Source organism: Corvus cornix, chromosome 5 (genome assembly GCF_000738735.6).
Source record: "Corvus cornix cornix isolate S_Up_H32 chromosome 5, ASM73873v5, whole genome shotgun sequence".
In the NCBI taxonomy this organism is placed as follows: domain Eukaryota; kingdom Metazoa; phylum Chordata; class Aves; order Passeriformes; family Corvidae; genus Corvus; species Corvus cornix.
In genome coordinates, this window is record NC_046335.1 from 26,949,816 (window position 1) to 26,961,034 (window position 11,219).

At 37.6% G+C, this 11,219-nt stretch overlaps 1 long non-coding RNA gene across 1 annotated transcript; it reads right to left on the bottom strand.

The window, feature by feature from the left end:
• Positions 1–815: 815 nt before the first annotated feature.
• LOC120410165 lies at positions 816–10,416 on the bottom strand. Its single transcript, XR_005602120.1, has 3 exons — positions 7,005–10,416; positions 3,091–6,686; positions 816–1,458 (listed from the first exon to the last, which is right to left on the bottom strand). It is a non-coding gene; the product is annotated as an uncharacterized LOC120410165 (long non-coding RNA).
• Positions 10,417–11,219: the final 803 nt, after the last annotated feature.

Consider the following 11,219-nt stretch of genomic DNA (forward strand, 5'->3'; position numbering starts at 1 on the left):
GCTTACCAGGCACTGGACAGCCTGGAAGTCGGGTTAAAGCAACCCAAGGCAGCACAGGCACTCGGAGGGGTCCCCACATGGCTTGCAGGAGATGAAATCCCCCTCCCACTCTCAGAGCCCTCCAGGGTTGTACGTAAACCCACAGGGATAGAGTTGAGGAGCTTTGTGCTCCTGCCCCTGGGGCTGGGTTTCCTCAAGCAGTGGCAGGTGAGGCATGGAACATATAAAAGAGCTAGTAAGTAGGTGCTAATCTATTCTATCCACCTTAGGGAACAGGACATCTCTAGTCATCATGCACATACACCTTATTTCTGTGCACACAGAAATGCATATTCTGTGCATGATTTATTACTAAAAATAGTTTATATGTATGCATACAAAGGAACAAATTAATATTTTGCTAGCAACCTCATTCTTGGCACAGTCCAAGTTTTGAGTGTTATATTTGTAATCATAATATTTAATAACAATATGGTTCATTCTGTGCAATTTTACATACTGCGTGCACATCTGTGCATATGTCACCCCAAGACAACATCTTAAATATTACATCTGAAAATTAGGAAATTAAAAGTTTTACAAAATTAGATCTTTTCTAAAGACACATTGCCTGTAAACTTGAATTTTTGAGAAAATTCTAACTAGCTAAAACTGTTTGTGTTATATTTGGCTGAACAACCTAGTATGGACACTGCCTTATACGAGAATATTTCCAGAAATACTTACCTTAGGTAGGTCCACATTAAAGAAATGTAAAATTATTTGGCATTGTAATCACAGCATTTGCGCAAGAGTTTTTTCAGTCACATCCCAGTTTAAAAAAAAAAAAAAAAAAAAAAGGACCAAAAGGCAAGCTAAACAAGCCTATAACCAGAACTGAATTTTAATTTGAATTGCCTGATTTTGAGGTTGTTTTTTTTTGGGGGGGGGGAGTTGAAAATAAATACCTTGGAGTATTAAAGTCCCATTTTGCATTAGCAGAATTAAAAGCTTGTATTCATATGATAAAAATCTTTTGAGATTTCTTAGCTTAACACAAACTTAAAGGAATCTTTAAATTAAATTTGAATCTGTATCCTTCTGAAAGTCTGCTTAGTTATTAATTACCATAAGCGTTAATATTAGAGAATTTTCATAAAGGTCCATCACATATAAGATCTCTCATGTAGGAATTGATTGTATAAATTACTTTGATCCTGATTTTAGTTTAAAAAAAACTCAGTAAGGTAAATAGGCTTGGGAATAGCAGGAAGTTTTTCCCAGCAAGCTCAAACCTGAAGCGTGCAAGGCCAGCAAGGAGTGCCTCAGCTGGAAACAGTTGGCAGCACCATTGGCTGCAGGGAGTGTGGAGGTACCCTCTTCACAAGAATGCACAGCAGCCAGACAAAAGGCAACAGGCACCAGTAGTTTCCTGTGATGTTACCCTGGTAAGAGACACCATCAGCTCCAAAAGCACTCCTTGTTGAAAGAAAACAAAACAGGTTTTCAGGCAGAATTAGATCAGCTAATTCTTCTTCCTCTGATCCTAAATAGTCGTCCAAAAATTAATGTAACACAGGAAGACTGTAAAGCCAGAAAATTGATTTTCATATAGATTTCCTCACATCAGATCACCAGAATCAGAGGAAACTGATGTGCAGAAACTTACTTTGCTTGTGGCCTTCCAGGAAGCATGCAAAACTTCTGTCAGGCTGCAGTAGGCAGCTTGCTATGGTATTGCACAACATATTAAACCCCTTGATTTTGCATAAAGCTACAAAAAGTCAATAATTATGTCCAATGAACCAACAAGGAGGGTTCTAAGCAGACTTGTGACACAGTGTTTTTCCTAGACTCTATGAAATTTATAACTTTGCAGTTTAATGTTAACTATTGGATAGGGATATATCCATGGACTGTTTCAGATGCATATTAAAAAGACATGCAAGGTTTATAAAGTTTCAAAGGGAAAGTGGTGAGAAAACTGCAAATCCATGAGAGAACAGGTAGTTTTATGCCCTTATGAGAGCAAAATATTTAGATTTCTAGGGCTACTTTAAGATTTTATGTCACTAATGAAGTAAGATAAATGAAAGCAACTCTGTCAAGGCATTTTCATATAAAATTTTATTAAAATAGATCGGAAATATTTGTGAATGTTTGTCAGAAGAAATCTTTCAAAAAGCCTTTTCAATGACTGAGTAGAATACAGGGAGCACAGTAACTCAGAGAAGGCATAAAAATAAACTATAATAATGAAAGCTGATTAATAATTTAAGTAGGTTAGTGTTTTGTAAATTATACAGAAAGGCACTTCAAAGAAACATCTTAGTAAACCTTGAGAAACTCAGAAGAAAGTCATTACATTAATGATTTGCAACATTTGTTATTTATAATGACTATTGTTACTTGAGCCTTTTCCTGTAGCAGATTTCCCCTTAGAAATATCCTCATAGTTCAAGGGCTGATTATAAACACAAAGTAAGCACTTGGTATATCTCTAGAAGCCTGAATATCAATTTCATCTGATTCTGGTGATCTGAAGCCAAATGAGAGGCAAGTGCATATCTCCCCATGCTTCTGGAATTGGTGGATTTCAAACCACAAATCAGATGAGCAGTGCACGTACTTCTCATGGGTACAGCATTTTCTTAATTGCCCTTGCTCCTCCATCACTGCTTTCATTGCAGCACTTGGAAGTGCAAAACAAGCAATCTTACCAGTGTACTGAACTAAAAATCAATGTGCTGTTGGTGGTTGCAGGACATGAAATCTGCACATATTATTTTACTACAAGCTGCCTTTCAGACCTCTTCCCCAACATCCCTAACTAAACAGGAGAACTCCCAGGTCTGTCTCACTTCAAGGGAAAGGCACTGTTTTGCATAAAGTTTAAGAATCAATGTTACAACACCTTCTTTGTGAGAAAATCTTCACATACTTTGAAATTGTTCTGCTATTTATGCTCACGTTAATTCATTGCGCTCCATGTAAAAACATTTGTATACAGGAAGAGACGGCAAAATAGAAGCATAAATACTTACACCATCATATCAAATTATTGAAGACTTTTTGGTTTCTAATAGGAATAATTTAGATAAATGCACTTACTTGCCAAGAGACCCACATCACTGCATAATCCCATGGCATTGAGGGGAAAGCTCACCAACATTATTGGTTTTCTGATCATCAGTACACCTGACAAAACAAAGAGCAGGTAGTAAACTTTACCTTTCTCCGACTCCACCCTTGGGGATTCAGGTTTTGGGGTTGTGTTTTTGTAACAAATATTTTATTCATTTTTTTAAATTAAATACTACATTGATCACCATTTTTGATAATTTTGATCATCTACCATTTCAAAAGAAACATCAAGAGTATGACCAGTGATTGCAGTGAACCTGGCTTATGCAAAATCAAGCATTCACATAATTCACACATTCAGCATTTTGTGTTATGAAGCCGTGCCTTTTTCTAAGCCTTGCTATGTTCTACTCTGCTGGTATGAGCCCCATGACTCCCAGGGACTGGAAAATCCCAAATGAGTGCAGAAAGATCTAACAGAGCATGAGAGGGAGACTGAGAAAAATTATGGAATCCATAATCCTTTTAAAAATTAACTGGAAAAGAAAACTAGCCAGACACCGTACATGTATTAATTAGTTCAGAAAAAGGGGAAAAAAACCCCAAACCTTCCAGAGTACGTTTACCACTTACTATATATATCTATATCTATATCTATATCTATATCTGTATCTATATCTATACTAATGAAACCTAAATACTGAGGAGTGATTGCCTAGCTCAACACAGAGAACATAGAGAAGGAAATAAAGGATTGTTTCAGTTTGTTATTTCACTTATAATGAGCCACTTTTAACTCCTGTCCCAAGCCCCTGGCTGCTCTAGCCCAGCCTTACAGAAGCCTTGGCCACAGCAGAGCACCGAGCCACCCACAGCACCCTGCAGCCTTTGCTGGAGCCTCCCAACAGGCCTGCCCGCAGCATCCTCTCCAGCCCACAGAGGATACTGCTGTGAGGCTGGGTGCCAGTCCTGCGCAGGCGTGGGTGCCAGTTCTTATGGACTTACTGATGATAGCTCATTTCAGTACAGGCATCGGCCTGATGAAGGGAGAGGATAGATTTGTATGAACAACACCTCTTCTGTTGCTTGCTTGCTTGTTGAAATCAGTGAGTTGAAGCATTGGGAGCTGCTGAGAAGAGATTACACTTATCACAGGTGAACCAGGAGAGGGCTGTGAGAAGAAGATACCACAAAAGACTCATGGGGTCAAGGTCATAAAGGAGGCTTGCTTTCGCTATCACCATGTCTCCCTGTGTGCTTTCAGACAGCTCAGGCTTTTCTTTTAGAGGCACATTGGTTATAGGAGTACAGGGAGAAGAGAGATTTGAAAGTGAGAAGGTTTTCTTGATTGCTTTCTGCTAAGTAATTGGTATTGATATGTTTTTGTTTCAGATGCCTCAGGGATAATAGAGCTTTAGGAAATGGGTGGGTTTCAGTTGCCTGTTTTTTTACAGCTATAATTGAGAATTTCTTTTTCTAAAAAGGGGGAAAAAAAAAGGTGATAAATGTGCCTCGGGAGAGGTGATGGAAAATATTATGACACTAGTCAAGATGATTGCAAACACGGTGAGGCTGAAATGTGTTCAGCTGACCTAACTAAGCATGAATAATACATTGCTTCATTTGACTACAATATTTCTGGTCAAATTCTGAACATAACAAGGTGATTTCAATAACCAAGTTATTGTGCTATCAGATAGTGACAGTTTAGGTGTTACGAGAAAAATATGCTAAAATACTGCATTTCTAAAGAAACAGTACTAAGCATTGTGCTTTAAAGCAGTCTTTCTTATAGGGCAAGCACCTTTCCTTCTCTAATAAAATGTTGTCAGAGACTGTAGGTTTTTTAATATCACAGGAAGAGAAGATTCCTCCAAATTGCAAACATCGCAGGAGATTTAAAGGCAACAAATGCCAAGGGAAGGAGCAGGAAAGACATTCATTTTAGCAACAGATTACTATTACAAAGTGATCACACCAGTGATCATGCTGACTTCTACTATTGCAACTATCCTTGTGAAGGTACTTTACTTATATAGAAATTATCTTAAATAGCTAATCTAATACACATAAAGAATATTCACCAACTACCAAGCTGGAATATTTTCAAGACAAATTACAATTATAGGACTGTATGTTCTTGTGTCTTCCCTCCCCAGATATAAAGGCAGAGCTGGGAAAAAAGTGTGCTGGGAAGAGTAGCTGAATCTTGCCTTAAAGGTTGGAGAGACAGAATAGGCTTTTCTTTTGTATATCTATCAGAATCCTGGACAAAGGCAAACAAATACCTCTTCTGGAAATCTACTGTTTGTGCATTTGTGCTCTGGTTTTTTCACCAAAATTGTATGTGGCTCTTTTTTTTTTTTTCCCCAGTGTGAAGAACACAGAACAGCCATTATTTTCCTCATAGGTCCTAATTGCCTTCAACAGAAACAGATCTCTATTCTTTTGCTCAGTGTTATAAATCCAGTATTTAGTCAGGTGAGACTACATTAGGAGAGTTCAGACTGAGCTCATAGTAAGTTAATAAAACAGTAAACATTTACTTCTAAAACTTGGATTCTAAGCTATGACTCTGAAATGGGGTCTACATGCCTATGATAAATACTTTACATCATGCATTAAAACATATATGCATGAAAACAGTCAGTTGAGCAAACATGTCTTAAGACGTGATGCCGAATAAAAGCCCAAGTTATTATCCACCTAAAATAAACAGGAAAAAAGATCTTTTGTTGTCATTGTAAGATGAGTTAATGGATTCATATGAACACATTTAAATGCAAATCAAAATTTATTCATGTAATAGGATTTTTGACATTATGGTATACACATCTCTTTTTTTAAGATAATTTCTGCCCAACTTTTGAAGAAAAAAATGCAAAACCTTTGGATTTAGGTCCTTGGTGTGGAGAATGTGCTTTGGAGTCCTGGACAACAGCAAAGAAATACAACTATGGAATATATCCTCTAGAAACCTATTGTTCTGCACACGTGTTCTATTTTTTCATCAAAAGTGTATGTGGCTCTTTAGCCTGTGTGAAGAATGCAGAACAGCCATGTCTTCATAATGGATGATAATTGCCTTGAATAGATATGCAGTTCTCTCCTTTTGCCCTTTTTTGGTATCAATTCAGGATAACAGGCCTATTCTTCCCATTCTTCATCGTAGATTTTACAGACTGCAGTCAAGAGAAGTACTCTACGGACTAGAAACAACTTGAGTGCATATACATTTATGGGAACTGTCCCAATAAACAACAACATAGACATTTTTCTCATTTGGTGTCTGAAAAGCATGAAAGTGGTTCTTTCATATGTAAAACCTTAAAATACCTCCCACTTATAAAAGTTACATATTTACCTAGTTAACATGACAATCAGTGCATCCACTGTAAGCTTTTTTCCTGCATTCCTGCCTTTCCAGTTACGTACACGTGCGCACGCTCTCACAAGCACCACATCAAATGGTCCAGCAACTGGCTGAAAGGCTCTGCTAGGAAGGTTTTGTTGCTAAACAGCTGCTCTCCTCCTTTAGTGTATTCATGAGCCTGCCAACTCCTTCCTTGTCTGACAGTGAATCTGTTGTGCTCATGAAAGAGGTGTGGCACTCTTCTCTATCTCTGAAGACACCAATAAGAGAAAATACGGTGTTTATTAAACACTAGGTATCATTATTGCCATTTTGTTTTCTTATAATCTAATCCTTCATTACCAAGTTTCACCTTAATAAGACTGAAATGAAAATAATCATGTCAACTAATAGATATATTTGTGAACTTTACACCTTAATTCATCAAACAACCAATATGGAACCACATTACTTTTGCAATTAGGGGAATTTTTCTTTTTAGTAAAACAGAAACACATTTCAATCATTCTGGGTACTATAAGATACATCAAGAATTTAAACTGTATTCATAACTTTAATATAGACTTACCTATGTAAATAATTTTAATTAGAGAAGCTATGATGACGATATCCTGTTAAAAAAGCAAAATGTTTTTTAAAAAATCAGTTACTCTTCAACATTCACGTGTCTGAAATTTTGTGCACTGTAGCTATAAGGAAAAAAGTACATTCCTTGAATTCCTGCTCACAAAAGTCATCTCTTCTCCTAGGAAGCTCCTTGAACTTCTATTTTGCCTGGCAAACAAATCAGATTTTTTAACAAAAAGAGTAAAATCATGCAAGAAGTGGTTTACAGGATCAAAAATTTTAATAAATATTATTTGCTTATAAAAGTATATGGAAGGAATTTCAAAACTGCTAAATGTAATTTAATACAGTCCAGAAGTGAAGTGATTAATATTTTATAGAAATGTCTGTATTTCGAGACACATTAATCACACAGATTGCATTCAGAAAACTGACTCGTTGGTTTTGCTCTTTGCTTTAAAAAAGAACATTTAGTCTCACCTTTCTAGAAGTATCATTTTAGCTTTGTCTGAAAAATAAAAGCAACAGTTCATTTCTATTTCAAGTTAAATGCATTACCTGAAGGACAACCTGAAGAGTTGGTGGGACAGCTAATGGTTGGCTTGTTTCAGAAGCTTAGCAGCAGCAGGGCAGGCCATTTTTGCTGAGAAACACCCTACAGGAATCCATTAGTGTCCTTAGTCTTCACTGGGCTCATCTAAGTCTGCTGTTTAGTCAGTGGGATGTTTGCCAACATCTCCACTAGGATCCAAATTTCTCCCATGATGCCTGTATATGATTCATTAGTATAAAAAGATGCAAGCAGTGTGTGGCAAATAATCCCCAGCAGAGCTAAGCCAAACCTACATCTAGAATACAAATAGAGGAAGAACTCTTTCCCAGGTACTTACAAGGTTTCCCCACCTTACATTAGGGTGTGCAACCCATTGTGGCCAACAAAGGAAAAAAATGACTCTTTTTCCGCTGTCAAAAACCCATTCTCCGCCAGGAGAGGTAACCAGATTCTCTGGTATTTTCACATTTGTACATCACACAAATTGCTGAGTCTGCCTCAGGCTTTTAAAATTCCTTTCAAAAGTGCTCTGCAGGAGTTACAGTTTCTGGTCATGGAATGGAAGCATGGATTAGTTTTGCTGTTAAATTGCTGTGTGGAATCAACAATTGCTTAGGGCCAGATTCAAAAAATATGAGGACATATACAAAGCAGGACACAAACACATGCAGAAAACCCTTCCCAACCGACTGTTGTCAGATCACTCTGTGTTGTATTGGCCAGGGAATTTCCTTAGGAGTAAGGAATCCTGGCCCACTGCTTCAGTGCTGTAAACTATTTCAGTCCTTATATTTTTCTCTAGCAACTGTCTAACATAGGATGGATAGGAGGACAGTGTTTCAGCATCCTCCAATACAGCTAGTGTTCCAACTACAGTGTCAGGCTCTTCTTAACTCTTAGTAATCATGTGAATCTTTCCTTCCATTCTGCCCAGTGGCACAGCTTCAATGGAAATATTTTCCTCCTGTCTATGGTTTGGTCTTTCCATGGTAATTAGAGAAGTTTGAATTTTCACCATCTGAAGAGAAAAGGCAAAGACCACATTGAACACATCCACTTCTCTGTTTTCCTAGGTGACTTTCCACAGCACTCAGGTCTTCGAACTAAGAGGCACAGTCACCTCCAAGGTGGCTTCCCAAACTTCCTTTGGGCATCTTTACATCCCTTTCCATTCACCAGATGGTGCTTTGAATAGCAAAGGTACCATGAATTGCTGAGGGGAGCCTGAGCATCTAGCCTGGTTTTGAATCCCATTCTTAGCACCAGGTGCCTTATACTTACAAGTTGTACACCTAATTTATAGGTACTTCTGCCTTTCACTATAAATACTTCTTCATTTTTACAGCTCAGATTTTCTGCTCAGATCCACAAACAAATTGTAATGCAATCTCTCAGGTTATTGTTAGGCTTCATAATTTCAGATCTGTAAAAGGCCTAGGAACCACCAGAAAAATGCATAGTACTCTTGCTGTCATTGTTTTTCTGTAAGATAATGGGTCTGAACATCCCTATATGTTAACTTTCTACATGTTAGTTAGTCTTTTGAGCCAAGTTCAATATGCGAAGTTTGAACATTTGGAGCATATATTTCAGTGACTACAGGGCCACAGTTTGTCCCCATGTGATGAATAAGAGAAAATGACATTAAAAGAAACAACATCCGTCATTATTTTTCTGAGCTTTTATTTTTCTGACATGCACTTTAATTCCAGGTAGACACTTACTGATTTAGTAGGTAGAGAATGTGACTTTATTAGGATATGCCATATGTAGAAGAATGTTTTAGGTTTCTGTTTGTACATGAAGTCTATAGTAAACAATACATAGAGGCCCCTAAAATACAACAAGTTGTACTTTCTGGTTCCATTTTCTAACGAAGGAAGATACCTATCTTGTGATGTGACCTAATTTCAATTTGGTAGCTATGAACTATAGATTGCATAGTGAATTTATTTAACAATTTGAAATGGACAACCTGAATAAAGAAAAGCTACTAATGAATTTGCTCTAAAATAATTTGCAGTAGTTTTCAAAAAATTGAGGACATACTTTTTAGCAGGGTCTGTCTGGTAGGACAAGGGTTAATGGTTTTAAACCAAAAGAAGATAGATTCAGAGTAGATACAAGGAAGAAATATTTACAATTAGGGTGGTGAAACACTGGAACAGGGTGCCCAGAGTGGTATTGGATGTCTCATCCCTGGAAACCTTCAAGATCAGGTTGAATGGGACTCCAAGCAACCTGGTCTAGTTAAAAATGGCCCTCCTTATTGCGTGGTTTTGGACTAGAACACCTTCAAAGGTCCCTTCCAACCTGCATTATGATATGATTCTATGAAATTTATAAATGCTTGTCTTTGGGGGATTATAGGAAAATTTATTCCCTGGCATATAGATTTACCATTGGTTAGTATTCTTTTTGGTTGTTGGTGGGGTTTTTTTGGTTGCTTGGTTTTTTGTGTGGTTTTGTTTGTTTGTTTGTTTGAGTGGTTTCTATATTTCCTTTTGTTTGCTCTTATAATTGATATTGCAATTTTCAGAAATCTTAGAAAAATTGTGTGTCTAATATAGCAATCATGCTTCTGAGTAAATCAATAAGAAAATCACCACAAATTATTTTAATTTCCGAAGTTACAAGATTCAACAGTAACTTGAGACATTAAGTCAGTAATATTCTAGTTTATCCATCATTTAAATAAATTTAATCTGTCAAGCCAGTCAAGGAGGTAATTGTTCCTCTCTGCTCTGCACTGGTGCAGCCTCACCTTGAATATTGTGGGCAATTTTGGTCACTGCAATATGAGAAAGACACTGAGCTGTTAGAGAGCATCCAAAGGAGGGCAGTGAAGATGGTGAAGGGCCTGGAGGGGAAGCCATAGGAGGAGCAGCTGAGGTCACTTGGTCTGTTCAGCCTGGAGGAGACTGAGGGGAGACCTCATTGCAGTTACAACTTCCTTGTGGGGAAGAGGAGGGGCAGGCACTGATCTCTCCTCTGTGGGGACCAGTGACAGGACCCAAGGGAATGGCCTGAAGCTGTGCCAGGTTCAGGTTTAGGTTGGATATTAGGGAAAGGTTCTTCACCCAAAGGATGTTTGGGCACTTGAACAGGTGCCCCAGGGCAGTGGTCACAGCACCAGCCTGACAGAGTTCAAGAAGCATTTGGACAATGTTCTCACGCACATGGAATGACTCTTGGGGTGTCCTGTGCAGGGATAAGAGTTGGACTTGATGATCATTGTGGCTCCCTTCCTACTCAGCATATTCTGTGATTCTGTGAAGTGTTTGCTGTATGTTCTCCTGTGTCAGGCAAGGTTTCTCCTTGGTTCTTGTTAGTTTCCAAAAATACCATAGTCATCTTCTTAATTCTTCTTTTAAAATTGCATTTTTAATAAATCTTCCAGCATAATGTAAATCTGTGGTGTGTTTTGAAGCACAATGATCTTAGGGCGTTTCAGTAATGCATATACTGTTCTTATAGTCTTTTACATTTTGATCTAAATATCTGTAATTTAATTCAGTTCAGACTAATTGTTTATTTTTATGCTATGATCTAACTGAGCATTTTCACTCTGTTTCTTCTCATTCAGATTCCTTGACTCTTCATACTACAAATAGAGCACTACCTTGGTACAGATATCCAATTTTCATTTTATTTCTTTGAAAC